Source organism: Petromyzon marinus, chromosome 42, assembly GCF_048934315.1.
Source record: "Petromyzon marinus isolate PM22_M1 ecotype Great Lakes invasive population chromosome 42, UKy_Petmar_22M1.pri1.0, whole genome shotgun sequence".
Classification (NCBI taxonomy): domain Eukaryota; kingdom Metazoa; phylum Chordata; class Hyperoartia; order Petromyzontiformes; family Petromyzontidae; genus Petromyzon; species Petromyzon marinus.
In genome coordinates this window covers 3,937,788-3,961,759 of record NC_133708.1, presented here as the reverse complement: position 1 = coordinate 3,961,759, position 23,972 = coordinate 3,937,788, and the positions used below count along the sequence as shown (strand labels likewise).

At 46.1% G+C, this 23,972-nt stretch overlaps 1 long non-coding RNA gene across 1 annotated transcript; it reads right to left on the bottom strand.

Moving 5' to 3' along the window:
* Positions 1–1,080: 1,080 nt before the first annotated feature.
* Positions 1,081–10,986, bottom strand: LOC142930575 (uncharacterized). Its single transcript, XR_012946538.1, has 3 exons — positions 10,885–10,986; positions 7,259–7,381; positions 1,081–2,963 (listed from the first exon to the last, which is right to left on the bottom strand). It is a non-coding gene; the product is annotated as an uncharacterized LOC142930575 (long non-coding RNA).
* Between the last annotated feature and the right edge of the window lie 12,986 nt (positions 10,987–23,972).

Below are 23,972 nucleotides of genomic sequence, written 5' to 3'. Positions count from 1 at the left end.
CGTTTTAAGCGAAAAACTTTCCCCACTAAAAATGTAAACAACATAGTTTGGCGAGATATGATATGCACACGGGGAGTAACGTGGCGGGATAAATGAGGCTACACCACCGTGTTACTGTATCATTCCGCGTACTGTATCACACCATTCAGCCATGCAGCTCAAGAAAGTAGTTCGACGTCGACTGCTCAGAAAACCGCGTTATAACGGCGCTCATTCCATGTTATAACGGCGCTCATGCCGTGTTATAATGGGAGCATTCAGCATTATAACGCCGCTCATTCTGCGTGATAATGGGAGCATTCCGCTTTATAATGGGAGCGTTCCGCGTTATAACGGGAGTGTTCCGCGTTATAACGGTGCACATTCCGCATTTGAGGGTGCAAGAGGGATTTTAGTGTTTTACATTCATTAGACATGTTATCATTAGGTTATTTTTTGTAACACCGATATCTTTAATTACATATGTTAAATATAAGTTGATCATTAAATCAATAGCAATATCACTAAAATGTATTTTTTCCTGGCTAAAGCCACAACTATAGAATGTAAGTTTTAGTACTCGAATTATAAATGTGAGTTTACTCTCCAACACATCGGCGTGCTGAACTAGTAACCAATTGGCATATTTTGTTTGCGTGACAAACCTTACTAATTGGCTGTGTCGGGTGGTGGCGGGTTTAACGACATGTATATTTACGCAATCTAATCCAACAAAAAACCTCTCATGGATATTGGCCGTGGAAGCTCTACTACGTGTTAAACACACTGATACCTGTCGCTACGATCCACTTCACCTCGTCTGACCCCAACCGTTATGTACACAGAGGTAACGCTGCACTGCCCCTTTGATACCTAGTGGCAATGCCGAACAGTGAGTAGTTAACACCTCTACACTATCATCACGAGTGATTGCCCTCCCAGCCGCTGTACAGATATACGATGATCCCTCGATTAACGATGTTAACTGGGTCCACGAAAACCATCGTTACTTGACATCATGAATCGAATATAGGAAATACACGTTGAAGGCTTAATTTGTTAAACGACGACCAGAAGTTGATCTTTTTCACCCTAAAAATATAGGTTATAATATTTAAACACACAATTTTAATAAATACACGTTATAGGAACATATTAGAGCATTAATATGAATAGAAAAATGGATAAATAATCAATAGAGCATACAATAAAATGTCATACCTTTGGCTAAGAACATGGATAGCGGCTTAAGGGGTTGATGGAGCTGAGGTTGGCTGAGTCCACTTGGGACCGCTCCGATTGGCCGAAATGGGCGGCCGCGTGATATCGTAAAACCGTATCGTTAATTGAAAATGTATCGTTAATAGAAATGGGACTCTATGGGAGGCGAATTGTTAATCGATGGAATCATAGACCGAGGGACCACTGAACATACGCAGCGGTGGAGACAGCGCCATTAACAGCTTGCTGGGGTTGGGGAGGCACCTGCCACACAGCCTTGAAGCGACGCGATCCCCGGCTCCCCATTTATCTGTCCTGTGTGTGGTGGCAGCGCTGCATCGACTGGAACCATGACGTGCTCAAGAGGGAGCTGGGCCTGGAGGAGGCGGACATTATTGAGCTCCCCGTGTTCTTCCTCAACTAGTGCAAGGCCAAGGCCTACTTCTCCAACATGGTGCGTGTGGCTGCCCTCATTGTCGTTGTTGCTGCTGCAATGTTGCGTGGCAAACCTCGGGTTCACGTCCCCTGCGACCGGTCGAGAATGCAAAACGCGACGGAAGCCGTGCGCTTGGCGAGCAATAACAGCCTCGCCACCACAGGTGCAAGTTAACACGTAGTAGTAGCAGCAGAGCTTTCACGACCAATATTGTCCATAATAAGAGGTTTTTTGGGTTAGATCGCATAAATATAAATGTCAAACCCGCCACCACCCGACACAGCCAATATATCTTATATTTACATAGCGCTGTTATCTACAGCGCTTTACAAGGATTATGAGTGGTACAATTCGGGTAACGAAAAGTGATATGGCGGATAGGGTTTGGGGTATGGGGAGGGCGGTTTGTGAGTACCGGAATTATGGGGGTGCTAAGGGATGGAGGGAAGGATGGGCCTGGGAGAAGAGGTGGGTCTTGAGGGAGGAGTGGAAACTAGAGAGGGTGCTTGCTTAATTAGTAAGGTTCAGTACGTAAACAAAACATGCCAATTCGTTAGGAGTTCAGCACACCGGTGTTTTGGAGAGGTAAACCCACAACATTTACAATGAGTACGATGTTTCACCAATAATTACAATTAGCATCATAAGGGGACGGCCAGAATTGGCGAAACGTCGTATTCTTTATTGTGGAAAGGTGAACACGGGAAAGACGTTTCTAACAAACCGTTATAAACTGCGAGACACTCAGCCGATTAGTGCGGTTGGCGACATACGCTGCTAACAAAGTTAAACATACACACGTGAAAGAAAATTCACCTCTTGCACGTGTCACGACTCGCAGGTGAACATGGTGGTGCTGAACAAGGAGCTGGCCATCCCCAAGCCGTTTGGTCCGATCATCGACGAGCAGTGCGCCCTCGAGACCAGCGTGTGCTCGCTGCTCGAGCCCCTTGGCCTGCGCTGCTCCTTCGTGGACGACCTCCTGTCGCACCACGTGAAGAAGGGCGAGGTCCACTGCGGCTCCAACACGCGCCGGGCGCACTTCGCCGCCATGCATTGGTGGGATGTGGGCCCCGTGAGGCCCCGGCCACCACGTGCCCACGGGGTAGGGACGGTGCCCGCGAGGGCCCCCGCCGTACTGACGGAGAGTTTTGCTGCGTACGTTTTCGCGTTTTTATTGTGCTTCGTAGCCCTCTCTCGATGTCTGTGTTTTTTTGGTTGCACTGCGCATTGTTGGGCACGATGTCTCCGACGTTTTCTGGGAACTTCTTCAGTTTCACGAGAGCTCCCGAAGAAGCCGAACGTGTACGTGTGTTAGCCGACCGTGCTAATCGGTGGTACAGGGGAAGGACAACAAACATGGTACAAGAACATGGTATGACCCGAAAACACATTGGAAAGAGGGAGATTTGCCAATTTTTGGACAGGTCCAAGCAGTCGCTTAAAAGGTCCCCAGCTACCGTACGTGTACAGTGAAATCCTGATGAACATGCAATTTTAAATCTACAAAATAAACGGACATATGTTTGTTTCACTAATGAGCAGCTTACTGTGCTGTTTGGAACAATATTTGCCAGAAGCACGTGTTTAAGTGGGTGAGCGTCAACATGGTTCCGGGTGAATAAAATGAAGCTCATCTTTCACTTGCCCTCCTGTGCTCCATTTAGCCTGCTCATTACAATGTGTATGGATTGCCTCATATAGGCAAGAGGTCTCCATGAACACTGTGGGGTGGGTCCCTTCACCATAACCCAGCGACATGATGCAAAAGCAATCGCTGTATGTTGCCGTAGTGGATTTTGAGGTAACGAACTCCAGTATTAAACAGCCTATAGGCAGAGCAACCAAGATGTAATTCTAATGTGGTGATGTAGACCTATTATTATTATTTACGTATAATCCACCATGAAAGCATGCGAAAAAATTGTAAATTTTTTAAGTGATACTGTGTTGAGTTGCATTCATCAAAAAGTCACGTGACGTACGGTGAATTGGACCAGACGCATTGAGTGTAGAGTTGGGAGGGTGGTTGGAACGCTTTACACATTTGCTACGGCAAATGATGTCCGTGCAAAAATATATATATTTCCGAACTCAAACTGTCTTTCCTCAGCTGTCCATTAAGTTTCAGTTTATTTTGCATGACCCTGTGAGTCAAGAAGCTCTCGAATCGTGTTTCATCAACAAAAAACAACACCACCACTTCCTCCGACATACGCAACAAGTGACGGTAAAAATAAACCAAATCTTAAACAATAACACATAAGCGAAGTAAAACAATAGATAGCAAATTATAATCGCAATATACAAATTATCTTCATTTTTTTTCAATTATGTATCTCTAAAAACACGATTTTTAATCTGTCATATTAATTGTAATGTAGACTGAGCCTAAAACATGATGGCATTATATGGAATAAAAAACACAGTATCCATAAAAAACGTAGTGTAAACAACGCACAGAAAGTGGTCTCTTAAGGCAAATATTTATGCCTCATCTAACTAAGAAACACTGGCAGTTCCACAGATTAAGCAACCTCAGACAATTCATAAACACCCTAACAATACACAGTGTCAGTTTTAAGTTGATTACAGTGTTATCAAGTTGTACATACCTACGCATGTCTAGTTCAATTGTTTGTCAGATGCATTCCCAACATAGTTATGCACAGCAAAGAGAAACGCAAAATCCCTCAAACACTTTTATTCAAACCAATATATTTACATAAAGTCACAAAAAGGGAGCTTGTTTACCCTCTGCAATAAAATCACATTTCAATATACCAATTATTGGGCTCTTAATAGCAATGCGTCATAGAAAACCCTGGTGAGGCTTTGTTCGCTTCTATGTCTCTCTCTCCCCGTGGGTACGTGGATTTTTGTCCGGGTCCTAGGGTTTTTCCCTCCACATTTAGAATCAACATGCGCTTAAGGAGTATTTGACTGCTATCAATTCCCACGTGACGATCAGCCACTTCGTTGAGCTATCATTTGTGGCCAGGTCGCTTCTTAAAATAGCTACCACAGCTCAGTGGGGCCTTACCTGGTAAAATAAAAAAATACATTGGTTTCTTTATCGTTTCCTCGAGTCTCATCAGGAGGTTGTGCCCTGTGTAAAAAAAACTTAGGTCTACAGTACCACCGAAGTCGATTGTCCATCAGTATGTCACTGTGCGTAGTTTATGGTGTCCGTACCGTGTGTGCTAATCCACGCATATGCATGCCCCCTCAGGGCCTGTGGCTTATAAGATTCGGCGAGAATGTCATGCGGCCACATGCGCGGTTATAGCGGAGGCGGTGGCTTTACTGTGCATGCTTCACAATGGTGTCTGTTTCCTAGTTACCTTCCCATGCTTCAGCATCGCTCTTGGCTAAGGGATATCAATGATCTGTAATTCAAGATATTTCAGGTCTTGTGTAAATTGCAAAGTGAATAGTTGATGACATTTTCTTCGCAATAAAGTGTACTTTCTAACAATGCCCAAAACCCATTCAAGTTGATTACTGGTTTGCAACTTTCTGTATGTGCGATGAACTTATTTCGCACCGTATTTAGCCAATGGTGCTAATCGGAGGTGTGATTAGTGCAGAGGAATAATATGCTCTAATTCATGGATATACTGTTTTATTTGTCAGGTACAGCCCACTGAGCTATGATCTGTTCGTCAAAGGTGACCTGGCCGGGCCTGAATTACGTTTGGTAGAAAGGCAGTTGCTCTTGATAACTGAGGGATAATTCGAAATTTTTCGGACCAAATATCACTACAAACTGCCACTATCAACACCAGAATCGGACCCAATGGAGTGCATTGGGAAATCACCTGCTTTTTCACACACACAGGGACGAATGCAATGCTTTTGGCTTTTCTTGAAGCACTCCTGTATCAACTTACTAAACAAATTTGTTTTACCAGGTAAGGCCCACTGAGCTGTATAGCTCTTTTCAGACGTGACCTGGCTATTACAAATGACAGCTCAACGAAGTGGCTTATCACGTGAAAATTTATAGCAGCCAGAGAACCCAGGGAAAAAATCCATGGGGAGATAGACACGCAAACTCCAAATATACAGCAGGCATCAGGGTCGGGATCGAACCCACGACCCCCTGTACACCAGGCGAGGTAGTTAACATCTCGCCACTGCAATGCCCTTGCTGTCAATTCCATAGCTACACATAAATGTTACTGAGGGGCCTTGCTGTGACTACTGCTGGTGCCCATAAGAATTTAAAGTTACGTGAGTGACTGTGATATCGACTTCCGTGGGCTGATGCCCAGGTCACTCTTGCAAATGAGGCTCTATCCTAGCGTCTTCAATCCTCACATGGTTAAACAAAATAAACTTGAGACTTGCATTCTTAAATACAGGGAGGTTGCGATGCTGTGTCAAAGTACAAAATGGATACTGATGTCTCGTGATGGAACATCAATAGTAGAAGAATCAGGATATCATTTAGGGGAAGAGGCGCAAGAATGTGAATAATATAATTCAAATGTATAATGCGCATTCCATCCTAGGTTCCCAATGCGCAATGCATGAAAAGCAGGAAACAAAAATAAAGACAGGCCAACTGACCAAACTATAGAGGGTAGGCCACTTTAAAAAGAGATGGGTTTTCAAAGCAGACTTAAATGTCTACCGACTGCCTGATTTCAAGTGGCAAGGCGTTCCATAGCTTGGGCGCAAAGCTAACAAAGCCGACTGACCACGAATTCCAACTGCAGCAGAAAATAACTTCAACTCGTAACGGGCCGCACAGTTATTCACTCGCTCTTGCAGCGAGAGAACGTCTCGAGAAGAGCGAGCAGGAACCACAGACAAGTGGGAATGCAGCAGCAGCCAAGTGGTGAGCCGGCACCAGTAAATGCTCAAGCTCTGGGATCCTCTCTATATTGGGGAGTTGTAACTAGATTAGTGTTTATGTAGGAGGAAACGAGCTCCTGGAGAAAACCCATATATGCAAGGGAGCAACACTAAACCAAAAACAAAAGTTTATTTATTTATTTTACCACTTAAGGCCCACTGAGCTGTCAGAAGCGACCTGGCTACCACAAATGATAGCTCAACGAAGTGGTTTTGTCACGTGAAAATGTAAAGCAGATAAATAGTTGATCATCGATTATCCGGCTGCTTCCAACATTATCCGGCCGTCCCGGGCCAATCCGACAAAACCGTTCCAAAGGCTGTGACCCAGTCCAGCTATCGCCACCGTGTGCATGTGTAGAGTAGTGAAATACGCGGTGTGCACAGTTAACCCAGGGCAACTGAGGACAAACAGGTGCGCATGAGGTTTGCACGGGCAAACCGCCAGTTGTTAAGGGGCAACCAGGTGCAAACGGAGTCGACCGGTTGTGCACGCTGAAACCGGAGGTGTTGCCAGGGAGACGGGAGATAATGGTTGATTGATGGGCTGACAGGCGCTAGCCTGGCGACAGCTTAAAGAGACGCACGAGAGGTTTTGGATAATTAGCAGAGGAATTAAAATAAGGGAGTGTGCGTGAGCGGAGCGGGAGAGTTGTTGCCGAGGACCAAGTGTGAAGACATCTCGCCGCAGCCGCTCCAGCCGTCAAAGGAACCTCAACCCCTATGCCGTCGCCAGGCAGGTGATAGTGATTCCCTCACCTGGAACAGACGGGTGAGCGGGTCTGAGGGAGCGTAGGTGAGGGCAGCGGTGGAGGTGTAGAGTTGCTGTGTGTGGAGACGCTGCATGCGGAGATGCTGTGTGCGAAGTTGCTGAGAGCAGAGCTGCTGAGCGCAGGATAAGGGAGGCGAAAGGTAGATAAGAGTGGGGAGAAGTTAACCATAAGTGATCATATAGATTAGTGGTTCATAACCTTATTGGAGGTACTGAACCCTGCAAGCTTCATCAGTGCATTCACCGAAACCTTCATAATTGGAAAAATAAAATATGATTTCTTCAAAACATAGGTATATATTTTATTAGTGCACAAAATTAACCATGCATCAGTTGCACACAAAATCACTGTATTCAAAGAACAAAACCAACAAAACATGAATTTCACACAAAAACATAACTCAATGAATATTTACTGCAAATCAATGTGACTTTTGCTGTTGCCTTTCAGATACAAGTTCAGAAATGCGCGGCTTCACCTTGGCAAGTGCCACTCTCATATCATTTTCACAACAAAGTCTGTTCCTTTTCTTAGTTTTTGTCTACCATCCTCGAAAAAGATTGCTCGCAAAGATACGTTGTAACAAACAGTGTGAGTATCTCAAGGGCTTTCTTAGCAATTAGAGGGTATGGTACGATTTGGTGACACCAAAACGTTGAGAGTGTTGTTGTTCTGAAGAGTTGCTGTTGAAGCTGGCTCTGCTGAAGTTCAATGATTTCCTCGAGGTATTCATCGTTGACATCTGCTGTCGCAACACTAAACGTGAACGGCTGTCTCACCCATGCTGGATATGACTCTCTGGTGGGGAAGTATCCGTCGAGAGACTTTGCGAGCTCATCTAAGTGCATGGCAATTGCTTGCTTCAGCTCCCCAGGTACAGAAATGTCTCCAATTCTAGACACGTCTTCGATCTTACTTACACAGTCGTCCAGCAGGGAGAAGTTTGTGAAGTTATCATTCTCTGTTCGTCGTTTCCATAAAGGGAGCTTTTTTTTAAACGCCTTCAGGTTTTCTTCTGCTTCAATGATGTTGACTCCACCACCCTGCATCTGTCGATTGGGATGATTGAGAGCATCGAAAATATCGGCCATGTACGCCAAAATGAGAACGAACTCAGAATTTTCGAAGCAATCTGCGTGACAATGTTGGTACTCTCGCAAAAACAGGACTAATTCCACACGCATGGCAAAAACACGATTCAGCACCTTTCCCCGGGATAACCACCGAACGTTAGAATGGTACAGAAGTATCTTGAATTCAGAGCCCATTTCCTTACACAGCTCTTTGAAGATGCGGTGCTTCATAGCACTATTTCGCACGTAGTTCACACATTCAACTACAATTTTTAATACTTCTGCCAGTTTTGGAGGCAAGGTTTTTGTTGCCAACGCATGCCTGTGCAGAACACAGTGCGTAACAATGATGTGTGGTGCATCGGATTTCACCAGTGCTCCAAAACCAGTGTCGTCCCAGCATGGCTGGAGCTCCGTCCGAACAAACTGCAGAAACCATATTCCACGAAAGATCGTTACAAAATAAAAAATATATTCCTTCATCACGTCGTCTTTCATATAGCGCACGAATACAACAAGCTGGCTTAGATTGGAAACGTCAGTGGTCTCGTCGAGTTGGAGGCTGAATTTTATTGGGCATGAAATCAGATCTGCAACTACTTGAGCCAAGATCTCATCGCTCATGTCGTCTATTCTGCTGCTGATAGTGTAATTTGAAAGAGGAATTTGGGATAACTTATCTTCAGCAGCTTTTCCCAGCATGATATTCGCCATCTTCAACGCAGCTGGTTTTACGAGTGTTTCACCAATGGTGTGTGGTTTGCCCTGCTTTGCGATCAGGTACGCAACTTCGTACGATGCTGCGAGGATCGGTTTGTCGATGGGTACAAAGCCGAGAACAGGCAGAGTAGCCTTTTCATCGAATCTGGCTCTCTTCACCTTGAATTCAGCGAGCGTTGTGTTCTTGTATTTCCCATCTCCATGCAGCTTTAGGAAGTGTTCCTTTAGTTTTGCCGGTGCTAGACTAGAAATGCTCAACTTGGCATTGCAAATCATGCATTGAGGACGCTGACTCCCATCACGTTCCTTTATACACGTGATTCCATATTGTACGTATTCGTCCAACCACTTTCTTTTTTTGCTCGACATAGTTAGTATGAAGGGATTGAAAGATTAAAAGAAAATCACAAATTACGTACAATCACAACAGCCACAAGTTGATTACTGAGCGCACCAAGTTCCTGATCACGTAATGTGGCGTGATCAGCTGCAGCCAATGATGGCCAAGCGGAGCGTGACGTCACGACTAATACAAGTGGGCTGAATTTATTTTGTGTAACACTTGTAATCTAACACAGCGAAGAAAAATTGTGTGTTGCAAATTTTTTGACGGCTGACAAAACCGCCCGACATTGCTAGTGCGAACCGGGCTGCTATACTGTGTGTCTTGACCCCTGCCGAACCCCGGAGAGTGACTCAACGAACCCCTGGGGTTCGATCGAACCCAGCTTAAGAACCACTGATATAGATAGTTATAGGAGTGCCTACAATTGGTGCAAGAATAGGTGAATAAAGTGTAAGTAGGTGACTTGTTACGTGTCGGCGTGAGTAATTTTTGAAGACACTACACATAGTTCCATTGATAGTTCCATTTATTTGGTATAGCCCTGTGAGTCATTCGGCTCTTGAATCGGGTGCAACCGCAACAAACACAAAAATAAACAATAAAACATCTTAAAGTGACTATGCGACTGTGCAAACAGAAAATCCAGGAAAAAAACATCAAATATTCCTGAAAAAGCACCGTACACCAACACTGTGTGCAAAAATCCCAGTGGGATGCAAGTCAAACAAAAACAACCACAAGACAACTTAGATTAAGGCCATCAGTCTAACTCCGTACTACAATAAACAAAAACATGGCCAAACCAAAAAACGTTTTCGAAATCACCAAAACATGACACACAAAGTAGCTATGCTTGATTTCAGTGTCAAATATATACACTACATTATACACTACATACAATAATACTGCGCTCATATACATAAACCCATGTAGTCTTCGAGATTGGAGTGGTAAATACGATACAGTAAATAGAGTAACTTTTTTAAAGTTGGATGTTCATTTTTGTCCATTGTATGTTAATGTCTGACAATTTCATACAGTAAACAAAAAAAAATAACACCTAAAAACATGTCATACAAGAATGTGCAAAAAACATCTATTTTAAATAATTATTTAGTGATTAATTATCCGGAGTTTTTGAAAATCTGGCGTCCCCTCCCTCGTGGATAATCGATGATCGACTCTAAACGCGTGATGTTGATTTTAAATGTGGAAGGAAAAACCGGAGGGCACGGAGAAAAATACATGCGACCACGGGGAGAGAGACACTGCAAACTCCAAATATACAGCAGGAGTCAGGGTCGGAATTGAACCCACGACCTCCTGCATACAAAGCGAGGTAGTTAACATCTCTACGGGGAGAGACACGCAAACTCCAAATATACAGCAGGGGTCAGGGTCGAACCCACGACCTCCTGTATACCAGGCAAGGTAGTTAACATCTCTTAGCCACCGCGACGCCCTCTATCTCACACAGACGGAGCAGGTGGAGTCCACGTTTGACGGCCTCAAGGTGCACCTAGCCTGGCACAAAAGGGGCCGTGGCCATCACGGCCGCAGGAACAGCCCACGGGAGACGAAACGACATCGATTCAAGAATCGCGATGGCGAATCGCTCACACCGATAGCCTCGGAATCGATAGTCGACGCCGTCGAGTGGTGACGTCACGCAACGTGCGACGGCCACTCGGAACGCCAAATGACATCACCGATGACCTCGTACTTCCGAGACCTGAGGGGAGGACGAGGGTCCGCGTCAAACCGCGCGTCTGGGCACAGGCATCGCCGCGTTTGCGTGCCGTCACGTGAGCTCGCCAGCCGTGCGGGCTCGCACCCTGGCGACATCGAAGGGCACGGGCGAGTGACGTCACAGAGTCACAGGTAAGACGTGACGTCACGTTGTGCCCCCCCCCCCCCCTAATGAACATGCCAGATGGAGAGGTTTTTAACCTCTTAATGCTGTTCGGTCTAAGGGGCCGTCTCACGGTGTCACAAAAAGTCAGACCCCCCCTCAAATATGACGTCACAAAGCTCTGCCCCACCCCCCAAAACCATATTTCCATTTTGAAAGTAAAACATGCTTCAAATCGCTTTAAACTATTGTCATTGTAGTGCGTATTTAATGTGGCGCTGCACTCTGATGTTGTAAGAGAAAAAAGTCTATTTAATTAAGTAGAATGTGTCTATATTTATTTAAGTTGCGCATTTTGATGTGACGTCACATTTCTCAACCCCCCCCCCCCTCGTCACATATCGTCACAAATGTCTGACCCCCCCCCAGGTGCGTGACGTCATTTATGGACGGCCCCTAAGGTCACGTTGCGGATGAACATTTACAATTTTCCCGTGACAGTTTTCGAAAAAGTTTTAGGGTCATTTACATATTTGCAGCATTATAATAATTGTGGTAAGGGAGCGATTTTGACAACTTTAGTGACTGCAGGAATTCATATTCTATGGTTCTTTCGTTAAAGTAACTTTTTTCGGTAAATTCACTTTTTAATCGGTAAAATCACTTTTTAATCGGTAAAATCACTTTTTAATCACTTTTAATATTTTTGCTATCTACCTGACTTACCGAAAGAACCATAGAATAATGGAGACGATGTCACGGGCTGTTGGCTGTGAAAATAAACACGATTCGGAATTACGGATAAATCCGAAATTCAGAATTGCATCCTGAGTACAGGTCATTGGAGACAGCCCCAACGTTTGATAAGCTTACAATTATAAATGCTAATCTACAGCCCTTTGGCGATTCACTCTGTTATGAGGGCCGCTCCCCCCATGCAGTGTCTCTCGCGGGGGTTCTTCACCATATTTCACAACGGCTGCTCTGTTTGGGTCGGTTAAGGCGAGGAGCATAGAAGTGCAGTACAATGATGAATCCTGCTGCACTGTCCTCCTTTTGGCATGGTAGACACAGGGCGGCGAGACGCTGCATGAAGATCGAATAAAAATGTGTCACTAGCGAGTTTAATGCTAGAGATTCATACCTGTCAACCCCTTATCAGTGCCCTACCTTATTACAGACCAATTCAGACATTATTGATTACCCAGTGTCCTTATAAATCTCAACGTTCATCCTACAAAGTCCCATCATAAGGGAGAAACACAAACAAATAGATATTTTGTTGCCCGTATTTAAACGTCTGTATGCCGTACGGACCTGAAAACTCAATTTCCCTGTACAAGAATACGGAGAGAACTGTATGGGTTGACAGGTTTGTAGATTTAGAAGGAAAAAAAAAGCAAATTTAAAGTCACGGTTATTCCGACTAATAACCTAGCCTTGTGTTACAACACGCGGTGCATGACGGGAGCCGACACACGGGGCCACGTCACAGTGCGCGGTGCATGCTGGGGGCTGGCTGTGTGAAGCCGTTGAAGCTATGCACCAAGGCAGGGGGATTTCACACTCCGCTGGTGGTGATGTTTATTTAGTGGGCCTGGCAGTTGGTTAAAAAAAAAACACATTCATTCCAACTGAGGTTGAAAGCGTTAATGCGGTGTCGTTCACCGCAAGGCCACCGCGGGTGCCCTGGTGGGCCCCCGGGGCCTTTAGTCCGGCACCTGACCTGCGGCCCCCACCGACGATACACAAAGAGTGAAAACACCCCCCATTGTCATCATCATCGTGCTGCTGTAAAACCCAACAATGGTTTCAAATGTGTGGTGGCCCTCACCACACTCCCGATGATGTCTTATCGGCGAAAGTGGGCCCCTCCTTCTGAAAATTACTGAAGAACACTGCCATTAATGTATTCCCTCTATTCGTCTATCTCTGTCCGTCTGTAGCGGTAAGTCTCGATAACTCCTTATCGATCCAATACGAATATATATTGCTGTGATTTGTAGTGACTCGCCCTTCAGGAAACACGGCCAGATTGATCAAATAGTTGCCTAAAACTGCACTAAATATAAAAGCCAGCTTCTCACGCATTAACAATGTTCCATCCTTTGACTGCCACTCCACCAATAAAGTGGGTATCATGAACCCAACAATCTCACCTCCGATTAGCACGGTTGGCTACGTACGGTGCAAAAGAAGTTCAACATACATATAACTAGCAGCAGATCTATTGAGTGGTATGACCAATTTATCCCACAAGCACCACATAAAAATATATAATTTACGACCGAACATCACAATGCAGGACCCTCCTAAATGTGTGTCTTGGTGATTCATTGAGGTGTTGCTGCATAAACTTCGTGCATTTGTTATAGGCCAGGTGTGTCCAAACTTTATTCCATAAGGATTTTCAGAATCACCACCACCTCTGTGCTACAGTCCTCACACCTCAGGCCTGCACCTCCACAACACATTACAACACAGTCGATATGGTGTCCAAGACCATTCACTAAATTATATCACGCACTCGCACAAACGAATTAACTTTAGCACTGTCATTTAATTTCAGAGCCACGGTGGTATTTTTTATATATGTCCTCAGGTTTTTCCCTCCATGTTAAAAAAACATGCGTTTAAGAGTATTGGGCTGCTATAAATGTCCACGTGATAAGCCACTGTATGAGCTCTCATTTGTGATAGCCAGGTTGCTTTTGAAAAAGAGCTTTATAGCTAAGTGGGCCTTACGTGGTAAAATAAAATATAGTTTATAGTTTAATGGTACGATGAAGGAACGGAAGTTCGTGGGCCGGATTTTGCCTCTTAAGAGCCCTGTTGTTGCAGGTGTAGATGATGGCGTTTCCACTGCCCCTTGTTCCCAGGTCGCGGATGCTGCCTCCTCACCCCTTGTCCGGCGCGGCACGTGGCGCCGTTCCCTGTCCCCAGCCGCACGCCTCGCCACCCTCCTGGGTCCCCAGAGCCTCAGCCCCGATGCGGAGTCTGCGGGACAGGCGGCACAGGGCCAAGGCAGCCATCCGTCGAATGAAACGCAACCTGACGCCAGCGTCAAAGGCGTGGACGAGGACACGCAACACGGTGCCCGACATGATGATGGTTATGATGATGGTTACGATGGTCATGATGATGGTTATGATGATGGTTATGATGGTCATGATGATGGTTATGATGAAGGTCATGATGATGGTTATGATGGTCATGATGATGGTTATCATGGCAGGATGTGAGTGCCATGCTCATGCACCTTGACCTGAGACCGGGAGACGTGGTGCTAGAGGCCGGGTCGGGGAGTGGAGCCATGATGCTGATGCTGTCCGGTGCAGGTGACCCCTCCCGATGCACCGTTTGATTCACCCACGTTTACCACGCCACATTTCACCATGCCGCGCTCACCGTGGGACACTTCACCGTGCCCCGGGGGTCGGCAACCAGAATAAGAGACTTTTTTTCCAATTCGGTAAAATAAAACCTCAATATTTCAAAAGAGCCGCAATGGATGTGAATACGAGACGGTGGTCCTTAATAAATAGCGTCACAAAAACAGTCCTTAATGAGCCACAGGTTGGTGACCCCTGTCCATGGCAAACTGGGCTTCCATGGCAAACTGGACTTCCATGGTAAACTGGGTTTCCATGGCAAACTGGACTTCAATGGTTAACTGGACTTCCACGGACAGGGGCCGGCAAACAAAATAACAAGAATAGCCATTTTTTTGGAATTCAGTAAAAAAACAACTCTATTTCAAGAGCCACAACGCAGTCTCCGGAGCCACAGGTCTTGCCGACCTCTGGCCATGCCACACTTTACAATGCTGCATGAATAAAACGACTTTTTCTCATGTAGCCTTGAACAAACCGTTGGGGTAAGTTCTGTTGGCAAGCACCTATTAATACCTGCACAGCATACAATGTGGTGGTGTGGTTAGCGCCAGGTCTGGTATTGTTGCCCTTCCTCAGTGCCGATTTTTTGTACATTGTATCAGGTACTCGTTTGAGGCCGACTCGCCCTAGAGGAGGCCCATATCACGTTTTGGATAGCCATGGATTGTATGTTGAACTTATTTCGCACCATACTTAGCCAACCGGGATAATCGGAGGTGCAGGGGAAGATACAACAAACTAAACACAAAATTCAGTTCTAAAGAAATGAGTTTTCAATCTAGATTTAAAGTGCAAAGCTGCAGTGGCGGCGTTAGCGATGGTCGGGAATTGATGCCACATCGCTGGCTTTGTAGGGCAGTATATAAACACACTTTTACAACTATTAAAAAATAAGAATAGGTTAAACACTTTCTGGCAATAAAAGAGGTATTAAGATGTTCAAACACCAAATAGAAACCTTTTTCAAGGAATCATGTCTGCATTATTGTGGTGAACATGTAAACAAACATGCTCTGATAATATATGCATTGTCTTTGAAACTGATTGGCCGACACCAGAGACAGCCTTCTTTAGGGCCTAGTCTCAACCAGTGTTAGGCCAGAGCAAAACGCAAAAAGAGGAACAGCACGAAGACAATGCCACTATCGGAGCATTTAAAGCTCGGGGTGAGCATCTACAAAATGGGACCTTTTTTTCCAGTATCAAAATATGAAAAACTACGAAGAGGTTTTACCCTCTCTGACACTTTTACAACTCGTAGTCAAGCCACTGATTGTATATATGAATGTTGAACTTCTTTCGCACCATACGTAATCATCTGTGCTCATCGGAGGTGCAGTGAGGGAGGGACCAGAAACTAAACACAAAAAGCAGTTCTAAAGAAATTAGTTTTCCATCTCTAAGAAATTAGATTTCAATCTAAGAAATTCGTTTTCAATTAGATTCGACTCGCAACCGCATGATGCGCATCACTTCGACATGGCCCACAAGCAATATCCGTCACTGTGAGCATCTTAGCCGCACTAATCAGGTACTAGAGGGAAATATTTTTGACCTGGCTATAGCATGGTGTTTCTAATTTTAGTCCGCTTCTGTCACAGCCAAAGGCCCTAGCAGTGACAGAACAATTTCTGATTTGCAACCCCACCTAATTTACTCCTGGTATAAGCACAACCGTTTATTATAAACGCGCTGTGCATTGTGGCAGCTGACCGTAAACGCAACGGAGGTGGGCGCACATGTCAGCAAGGTTTATAATAAACGGTTGCGCTTATACCAGGGGTAAATTATGTGGGGTTTCAAATCAGAAATTGTTCTGTCACTGCTAGGGCCTTCAGCTGTGACAGAAGCGGACTAAAATTAGAAACACCGTGTTATAGCCAGGAAAAAAATATTTCCCTCTAGTACCTGATTAGTGCGGCTAAGATGCTCACAGTGATGGATATTGCTTGTGGGCCATGTCGAAGTGATGGGTTTCACGTGGTCGCGAGCCGTATCAAATTGAAACCTCATTTCTTAGATTGAAATGTTGATTTATTATAGATTGAAATCTAATTTCTTTAGAACTGATCTTTGTGCATTTAGTTTCTGGTCCTTTCCCCCGCACCTCCGATTTGTGCGGTTGGCGACGTATGGCGCAAAAAGAAGTTCAACATACACACGTACACACACAGAGCCCCATACTCTTCTGCGCTACATTTGCATCGGCCACAACACGCCACTTCAGTGGCAGACGGGTGACTGCGCAGCGCCGATGCGGGCGCACTCAGGACCACCTACCCCACGTGTGCACGTGCGCTTGTGCAGCATCACGCAGGCGGTGGATGTGGCGGCCACCGTTCGGTCAGAGCGGCTGCCGGTGAGCGTCGAGCTAATGCTGGAGGTGTCCCACTGAAGCTGGGTCATCAATTCCCGCGCTGCACAGAGACGGCAGTCCCTACATGAGACCCACGCGGGTCGGCGAGCTGGACGAGGGGGACGGAGGTGAGTGTGGTGCGGCGAGGCCTCAACACCGCCCAGCCCACAGTAGCTGGGTCTGTGCCACGACCTGTGACTGAGCCGTTACCACACTGCTCATGGCACCCGGGCTTTGCTAATGATCTCCTCAGCCAACCTTCACCACGCTACCCACGGAAATTGTCATCCCATGGCTTGTCGATGAACCTTCACACCACCCACAGTAGTTGGCTCCGTGTCACGATCTGTTACTATGCCTTCACCACACTGCTCACGGTGTGGAGAGATGATGACCAATCGTCTGGAATTAAGAAGAGGTATTGAGAGTGGCTGTGTCCACGTTGGTGGGATGCGAGGGCGTGTGTTGTGCCCAGGAGGTCGCGAGGGTTTTGGGCGACAGTAACCCTTCTCCCCTCCCACGTATTTTTTAAACAGGGTTAGAGAAGCCATCACTTCACTGGTGGGTGGTGGACGCCGCTGTGCCGCTGTGGGCGGTGTGTATAAAGGGTAGGCGATCACGTCTGGTGCAGAGGCTCAGGTGAGTTGGCATCGGCAAACTTCATTGCACGTGAGTTCTTAACCATTTTACCCATCCCGAGGCGGTCTGCAAGTTGCTGGGTGCGGTGTCCCGTTCGCCGCCGAATGTCAGAACGTGCAAGCGGTTCGCCGTTAGTTTCATTTAGAGAGGCGTAGCGCCGTTGTTTTTAAAGACATTGCACTCACCGCAGAAAACCGTAGCGACACGACCGAACTCTACGATAGCTGGCGCCAAACTGTGCCACATGCCCTCCCACATGACCTTGTGGGAGCCTCGGGTACGTATTCCGACCTGAAAACGTACCTAATAAAATTATTTTCTTTAGATTTTTTCTCATTATTTCGTTCTGATGACGTACACATACGTCACCGGAATGGGAGAGGGTTAACAGTCAACATAATATTGACTGTTAAGAAACGTAAGTGTGCTCGGGCAGCAGGGCGCATCGTCATTGGCGTGGATGATGACCGGCGATCGAGACTAAAGGAGGAGCGGTTGCCAAAAAAATGGAAATGCGGCCAGGAGAGGACATCCACCACGGAGACGGAGCAAAGGAATCAGTTTGTGTGCTGGAGTTTGGGGAGTTGTTGCATCGTAGGACCTTGAGGGGTGAAAACGGCATGGAGAGATCTTAATACAGCAATGTTTAGATCATGGTCGATGATGATGTGTCAGACTCCCACCTTGCAAGGTGATGAGGTAATCGATAGCAGTACAGTCTAGAGAATTACTACTGCAAATAACGTGTGCTATGTGACTATATATTGCGTGTGAGTGTATATCATATGCATGTGTATTTATCTCTGTTTGATACTTTTAAGGGTTGTGCATGTGTATTGCTGTGTTTACATGCGTAGTGAGTTCAACTGAGTCACAGAAGTACTCCTTGGAGAAAACACATTAATACCAAAACAAAGGGGTAACTGCCCCTTCACCAGATAACAACCTCCGGTGGTGGACCACCAGGCTAACTACACTAATTACACCGTAACTAGCTACATGACCACCAGGCTAACTACACTAATTACACCATAACTAGCTACATGACCACCAGGCTAACTACACTAATTACATCGTAACTAGCTACATGACCACCAGGCTAACTACACTAATTACACCGTAACTAGCTACATGACCACCAGGCTAACTACACTAATTACACTGTAACTAGCTACATGACCACCAGGCTAAGTACACTAATTACATCGTAACTAGCTACATGACCACCAGGCTAACTACACTAATTACACTGTAACTAGCTTTGCGACCACCAGGCTAACTACACTAATTACATCGTAACTAGCTACATGACCACCAGGCTAACTACACTAATTACACTGTAACTAGCTATGTGACCACCAGGCTAACTGCACTTATTACACTGTATCTAGCTATGTGACCACCAGGCTAACTACACTAATTACACCGTAACTAGCTACGTGACCACCAGGCTAACTGCACTAATTACATTGGGAGTAGCTACAGCGGACAGGACTCCAGCTCGCGTCCAGGTCCACGTGTTGGTGACTTTTCTCAGACGTCAAGCGTAGATCTTCAGGATAACAACAGCAACGCCGAATCCCGGTCCCTCTGGGGACCCGGCTTATATCCTCACTGGTCGTGGCTGGCTCCGCCCTTGGCCACGACCACCTCGAATCCTCTCGCCGGTTTTCGACCCGACACGTGACCACCCCTAGCCCCCACCTGGGCGCCCTGTGTAGACTTTACCGGCCACGTGTCCTTCGGGGTCAACCAGAGTGCCATGGCCCTTTGTAATCCCATTCCCATGGCCGGCACTCTCACACCCTACCCTGTAGGGGTCGGCACTGCACGCAGAGCGTGGTGCCATCCATCACTTCCAGTCAGCTCTCACCGAGCCCCTCTAGGGCCGGTACTGCACCCACATAAACGTGGTGCCCACGATATCAATACATCGCACGGCGTGCCTCACTAGAGCCGGCATCACACAGTGACATCCGTGATGTCACTATACATGTACAACCCCATGACTGACAAGGCATGGAAAGTTATTTTTTATAAGAACCCATTGAGAGGAGTCTGCTCTTATTCAAGAGAGCTTCGTGTGGAGTAGATAGGCTGGTGATCTGTATTTGCAGGTTCATGTCATTTGAATTTCTGTATCGTATATTTTGTTAAGGTGAAGTTAAATGATAATGCGTGGATTGTATTTTTTTCACAGCTTTCCTCATCAAGCTGCGAAAGATACTGCCAGAATAACCACGCAAGGATGCCTTCAACCAGCGGTGGATTAACACAGGGATGCGAATTATTCTTACCGAATGTATGATGCTAATTCCTTTGCCTGAACGATGTTAATAAATATTTTGTATTACGACGTTTGTAATATGTGTGGTTTGTGTGTGACGCCCTGAGCTGATTCAGCATTGCCCAAGTATTTTGAGCTTGCAACACATAGACCTCCATTCAGTCGCACACACTCATAGGCCTACACTTGGGAGGCAAGGGTTGGTGGGGCCTGCAGTTTTAGTTGTTGTTGCAAATCCTAAACTCATTTGCACTTTGTGGTGGTCAGGAGATAGTGCGGCAAGTGGGATTGTGAACCCATTTGTGTCTCAAACTTTAAGTCTTAACCTTTAAGTTTTAACCTCTCATAGCATGGGTTTTCTCCGAATACACCGATTCTTTCCTACATCTCTAAACAAGAAATAGACGTCCAGGAGGGGCGGGTCAGAACGGTGCAACAAACAATACAATCTAATCACTGAAGAAATTTTTTTCTATCTTACCAGGTAAAGCCAACTGAGCAATTCGCCTATTTTTCAGAAACGACCTGGCTACAGATGATCGCTCAACAAAGTGGCTTATCACGTGGATAATTTATCAAAGCAAAATGGTCTTAAATGAATGATCGAAACTAAAAACGAAGGATTTTGGACCAAACGTCATAATTTTGCGAGGGTTTTTGTAGAGCAATGGGGGGGGATGCCTCCCAGCCGAGGCACCACCGAGTCGGGGACCCCGGTAATAACTTCTCCACAGTTTCAAAAGCTGAGGAGGTTGGGAGGGAAAATGCACAGGCCTGCGAGAAACTAAGGTGTGTGGTGAGGGCGGGGGGCACGAATGACTTCAGTGAATTGCTGAGGCAGGACGGTGGACTGTGCTGTGTGTGCGATTCGGAACAACAGTTTATTTACCGGGACGACTCGTGTGCACCCCGTTGGTGAGATGTTAACTACCTCGCCTGGTATACAGGAGATCGTGGGTTCGACCCCGACCTTGACGCCTGCTGTGTATTTGAAGTTTGTGGTGTTTCTCTCCCCGTGATTGTGTGGATTTTCCTTTTGATCCTCCGCTTCCCCTCCCCACATTTAGAATCAATGTGCGTTTCGAGTATTTGGCTGCTATGAATGTTTACGTGATATGCCACTTCGTTGAGCTATGATTTGTGATAGCCAGTTCCCTTCTGAAAAAGAGCTACATAGCTCAGTGGGCTTTACCTGGTAAAATAAAATAGTAAAATAGCCATACTCTGGTTCTTTCGGTAAAGTCACGTAGGTAAAGAAAATAAAAAAAAGAGATAAAAAATAATTTTAGCTGTGATTTTCACACCTGATGATGATGATTGCTTGTGTTGCAATAGTAACGTCGTGATTTAATTTAGTTGATTTATTTTTATCTTTTATATTATTTTCTTTACCTACGTGACTTTACCGAAAGAACCAGAGTATGGATCCTTGCAGTCACGAAAACTTCAAATCTAGAATGAGTAAAATAGCCTTCAATAAGAGAGTTGTTTTGGGGTTAGATCGCGTAAATATATAAATGTGTCGTTAAACCCAGCCACCAGCCGACACAGCCAACTCTAGTAAGGGTTGTCACGTAATCAAAAAGTGCCAATTCGTCACTATTACAGCACACCGGTGTGTTGGAGAGCCAAGCCACAACATTTACAATCTGAGTACGACGTTTCGCAACTAATTACAACTAGCTTAAGTCTAACTTTGTCGTTCCTTACATAGAGGCGTAGATGTGGTAACCACACTTCTACGCTCTTGCGCAAAGTGGGGTGGGGGGGGGATTACTGAGGCAACATATATTATGCGAGCCCTTTATTTGATCATGTCCTTCCTGTCTATTGTGTATTAAAATATCCGTACCAACTTTCAATAGGGTAATTTCTCCCCGTCCGCCCCCCCCCCCCCACTTCTGCTCAAGAGCGCAGAAGTGCGGTTACCACATCTACGCCTCTATATATTGGTCGCGAAAGTCTACGTGTTAAACTAAAATAGCCTTGTTGGCTGATGGCCCTCATTCTGTACACATCTCGGGATAATCCACTCACCGGTAATGTTCTCATCATTAGGTTTCTGGCCTGCTCGTGTCGCTGTGGATGTTGAATTGGCCGTTCGTAAATGTGTTGTTTTTGCTATCTTTGTATATTTTTTACCAATTGTGATTTATGGTCGCCACCGTTAGCATTCGGCCAAAGTAATTGGCAAAGGTCGCGCTCAAAAAATTACCTCCTTCAAAGTCGAGACCATACCTGTCAACTCCGTATCAGTGTCCTACCTTATTACAGACCCATTCAGATCTTATTGGTCATCTCCGTGCCCTAGGCGCTCTGCTCCTCCCACTCAGCTTAAAAGACGCTGCAAAGCTTGGCAGTGTTCACTGAAGCATTGTCCTGCTGACAGTTCTGTTTCTTCACCTGAGGAAGGCTACTTGTGTTGTGGCCGAAACGTCTTGAGAATTTCATGTTATTATGTTTTATTTTTGTTATTTTCTTTCCATTCTACGTGACTTTACCGAAAGAACCAAGAAGATGAATCCCTGCAGTCACGAAAGCTTTAAATCGAAACATTGCCACACCGCTCTGCACACAGCTGACGTGGCATTCTTCAGAGAGGACGCTTTAAAAATCTGCTCCTTGTTACATGCTGTCTCGCGTGAATTTGAAGCGCCATTAAAATCGATGGAAATGTTTCTACATTCGCGTAAAGTGACTTGCGTAATTGTGACTTCAAGGAGCATCATCATAGCATTTGACACACACTTTGGAACAAATTCCGTGCCCGTTAAATGCAGCTACCTTACAACATGAACTGGTCCTGGGCATCCCACTCCCTTCGCCAACGCCCGCACTGACCAGCACCATGTATGGTTTAACACCCCCCCCCCTCCCCCACGACTGACATGGTGAGAGAGGGGGGGCCCTCGTTACAATACGCTGTGCATTGTGGCAGCAGGCCGTAAACGCAACGGAGGTGGGCGCACATGTCAGCAAGGTTTATAATAAACGGTTGTGCTTATGTAGTGGAGTAGGAAGGTGCGTAGCACAAACAGCGTGATTACCTGATCACACAGACAGTACGGGTTATCTTGGATCAGCCTGTAGTGAAGGCGAATACAGTGCAGGTTATATTAGGGCAATTAAGCTGGGGTAGCCGTGGACGGCTGTGATTGGTTGGTGCTGTTGCTGGGGCTGGAGAGGCGTCTGGAAGTCTGGCGAGAAACAGGTGCGACGGTCACGCGGAAAGCCGTTGGGACGCGGGTAAATTAATTGGGGGTGTAATGAGAGCGGGTATAAGAGCGGGAGTCGGAGTCAACAGAGGGGAGTTGAGTTGAAGGGAGTTGAGCTTGGAGATGGGTTGAAGTTAGAGAGCTTGGGAGAGTTGGAGTGAAGAGTTGAAGGGTGGAGTTGCTGAGTGCAAAGTCGCTGTGTGCGAAGTCGCTGTGTGCGAAGACGCTGTGTGCGAAGACGCTGTGTGCGAAGTCGCTGTGTGCGAAGACGCTGTGTTCGAAGACGCTGTGTGTGAAGTCGCTGTGTGCGAAGACGCTGTGTGTGAAGTCGCTGTGTGCGAAGACGCTGTGTGTGAAGTCGCTGTGTGTGAAGTCACTGTGTACGAAGACGCTGTGTGCGAAGTCGCTGTGTGCGAAGACGCTGTGTGCGAAGACGCTGTGTGCGAAGTCGCTGTGTGCGAAGACGCTGTCTGCGAAGACGCTGTGTGCGAAGTCGCTGTGTGCGGAGTTGCTGAGACGGAGTGAGAGACGAAGCAGTTATCAGTGGAGTGAGCATAGTGACGGTAATAACGGTGAACAGAGACAAAGCAGTTAGCAGTGGAGAGAGTATAGCGAGGGTGATAGCGGAGAGCGGAGACAAGAAGTTAATAAGGAGTAAGCGAAGTAATCGTGGGGAGTGGAGAGACAAAGGTGGCGAGCGAGTCCAGGGAAGCACGGCGAGCGAGCCGTGGCAACCAGGATACTGTGGAATGTGGAGGACATACTGAGAGTTGTAAATAAAGCAGTGTTCGAAGAAAGACAGAAGTTGTCTGAGTGA